Source organism: Choloepus didactylus, chromosome 6, assembly GCF_015220235.1.
Source record: "Choloepus didactylus isolate mChoDid1 chromosome 6, mChoDid1.pri, whole genome shotgun sequence".
Lineage (NCBI taxonomy): Eukaryota > Metazoa > Chordata > Mammalia > Pilosa > Megalonychidae > Choloepus > Choloepus didactylus.
In genome coordinates, this window is record NC_051312.1 from 24,458,011 (window position 1) to 24,461,422 (window position 3,412).

The window sequence follows — 3,412 nt, forward strand, 5'->3', positions numbered from 1 at the left end:
TTAACGTGTGCATATTGTGTAGAAAGTCTGACACATGAAATGATTTTTAAGTAATCAATATATTTTACATTTATGTTTTTGTAAAATTTGAAGACAGTTTAAAGAGCTTCTTTGTAGATGGTTAAAGAACATGTAATTAATAGAATATAATGAAGTTTTAATTCTCACTATTCATATTTAAAATATCATTATATAAATAAGTATGTTTGTAGTCTATAAGTATATTTGGAATTTATTTGAAATATTAAGAATTTGCAAAATTTATATATGCTTTATATATGTGGGAAGCTTTGATAAAGCTCATCACCACAGGTAGTGTCAGATACAGTTCTCAATCTTATTCTGAGATAAATTATTTCCAGATGTTTACTATATTCCCCATTCTTGTATCTTTCCTTTTGAGAGAAGTATCACTGATCTAAGAGGAGAACATGTTCTCAATTTCAGAAAAATTAAATTGTATGAATTCATATATATTGGTTGTTTTGAGGTTCAACATGGGAATCACAATTCCACAAAATATGGGTGCAACATTCATTGTCTCCTGGGAATTAGTAGAATGAGGCTGTAAGTACATGTAAGAGAGGGTTCCATAAAAAATGGTGACTGCTGTCAGGTGGGAGGCACATGTGGATAAGGCTTTTTTCCTCCCTGCAGTAGAAGGCATCTTTAAGATGGAAGCCACAATGTATATATAAGAGAAGATGACAACTGACAATGTGAACATCAAGGTAAATCCCACAAAGACAGCAGGTAGCATGATGTTGATTTCAGTGTTGGAGAAAGAAATGGCAAATATTGGGGGAGCATCACAACAGAAGTGATTAATGGTGTGAGAATTGAAAAAGGACAGTGAAAATAATAAACTTCTGTTTACAGAGGAATTTATTGAGCTCATCACATAGGAACCAGCTACCAATTGGATGCATATGATATGGGACATGACTGTGGAATAATGGAGTGGTTTACAAATGGCTACATAATGGTCCACTGCCATAACAGCTAGTCATTTGTACCACAATTCCCATAAACCCATGCTTGCATTACACATCCCATGAATGAAATTGATTTATTTTCTGATATAAAATTTTGCAACATCTTGGGAATGATAGCAGTGGTATAATAGATATCAACAAATGCCAAATGTTGTAGGAAAATATACATGGCTGTATCAAGTTTGGAATCTGCTTTGATGAGTAGGATCATTCCAATAATATGCACCATGGAAGTCATGTAGATCAGTAGAAATACAGTGAGAGGACATGTCAAAACCTGTGCTGGGCAGCAAATCCCAGAAGAAAGAATTCAGTCACTTCAGTGCCATTTCCTTGTGTTGTGGCTGCCATTGTCTAAGATTGTCCAAGAAAAGAAGTGAGATCTTTGTAGCATTGCGAAATTAAAGTATTCTTTCATTTCACTTTACTATTTTTGACATGGATTTTTATGGCAATTATTCACAGTTGGGTTCATTGCTCTCCAGACTTTTTTTTCTATTTTCTTACATGAAATCCCCGAGTAAGCAGTTACAATTTAGCCATGTATTCATTTTGAAAATTCAGAAGATATTTTGAGAATAAGACTGACTTCTAAAGTGGATGGTTTTAAGAAACATAGATGAACACATTCTCTCTACCATGTTAAACATATATACACTCTTATGTCAGTTAATGGCAAATATGATTACATTCCATTTAAACAATTATTAATTTTTCCCACCTATTCACATCCTTAATCCTGGTCCATGCTATTTACATTGGTAGACTTTGAGAGGAATTTTCCCTGAAATATCTTTAAGGGTCAAATGAGTTTCAAGCCTTCCTCAGCCAACCAGAACCAATTTCCAAAATATTTGCAATTCCCTTTCTTCATAATAAGTTGGTTGATGATCACTCTAGGGAAACTTTTGAAGCATTATTTTAAATTTGCTAGATGATTTATAGGACACACAGTTAAATTTCAATTTATGATATACTACAAATTAGGTTTTTAATGTAAGTTTTGCCTAAATATTGCTTTGGACACTTTTGTCAAAAATTAATTACTGTTTCTTGAAATTCAAATGTAACTTGGTGTCTTGCATTTATACTTGCTAAGTGGCAACCCCACATGTATTGCTGTGGCCCTCTCCTGCAGACTGGGCTCCTGAGTGACCTTGGAGCTGAGTCTCCTGCCAGAAACCCCTTCCTCCATTGTTTTTTCAATATACTTTTTTTTAGTTAGAGAAGTTGTAGTTTTTCATAAAAGTCACCTTAAAAATATTGTGCTTCATAAAATCACCCCAATTTTTACACTTTGCATTATTGCGATACCTATATTGAAGTGATGACAGAATATTAAAACATCACTGTTAACTATAGTCTGTGGTTTGCACTGGGTATATTTTTCCCCATAACGCACCCTAACAATAGCACCATGTTCTAGTGTTGTACATTTGTTCTAATTCATGAAAGAACACTCATATTTGCATTATTAATCATAGGCATCATCCACAAGAAAGTTCAATTGTTATACAGTCCTATGTTTTATATTCAATTATTCCTTCTAGTAACTTCCATGACCAAAACAACCCCTTTAACCAGATTTACAAAGACAATTCAGCACTGTTAATTACACTGACAATAATGTGATACCATCAATGCTATCCATTTGTAAACATTTAAATTCATCCTAAGTAGAAATTCTGCACAAATTATATCAGTTCCACATTTTCTACTCACATAAAATCACCCAGTAACCTATATTCTAGATTTTAATTCTATGAGTTTTGCTTAATATAATTAGCTTGTGTCAGTGATATCATACACTATTTGTCCTTTTGGGTCATTTTTTTTCACTCAACTTTAGGTCTTCAAGGTTCATACACATTGTCAGGACTTCATTGCATCTTACAGCTAAAAAATATTTCATTGTGTTTATATGCCACAGTTGTGTATCCAATCATTGGCTGATGGACAAATGTGTTGCTTCCATCTTTTGGCAGTTGTGAATAATGCTGCTAAAAATTATGGACTGCTTCAGAATGTGCATGCCACCATTGTGCAGGGGCCATGCTAACCTTCTCAGTAGCATTCCAATTTTAGTATATCTGCTGCCAAAGTGAGCACCCTCCATTGGATTTTATGTGATTGGAACAACTATTGTGATGTCATTGAGATTTGGGGTTTAATTGTTACAGTATCTAGTCTTATTTTAACAAACTCATAACAATTATGTTTTCAAATATTCTTTAACTACCTTGAGCCTCCTGCAACATGTAATTTGTAATACTGCTAATGTAAGACCTGAATCCTGTGAGTTGTGAGTCTGTTTTATGTCTCAGAATGCACTATTTATTTAAAACAATCAAAAGGAAATTCAGGGAGAGGGGAATTTATATATTTCAATATGTTTTCTTATTTTTCCATTCTTCATA

The 3,412-nt window shown here is 33.4% G+C and overlaps 1 non-coding gene across 1 annotated transcript; it reads right to left on the reverse strand.

Moving 5' to 3' along the window:
- Window positions 1-2,997: 2,997 nt before the first annotated feature.
- Window positions 2,998-3,104, reverse strand: LOC119538883. The gene has a single exon (XR_005217671.1). It is a non-coding gene; the product is annotated as a U6 spliceosomal RNA (small nuclear RNA).
- Window positions 3,105-3,412: the final 308 nt, after the last annotated feature.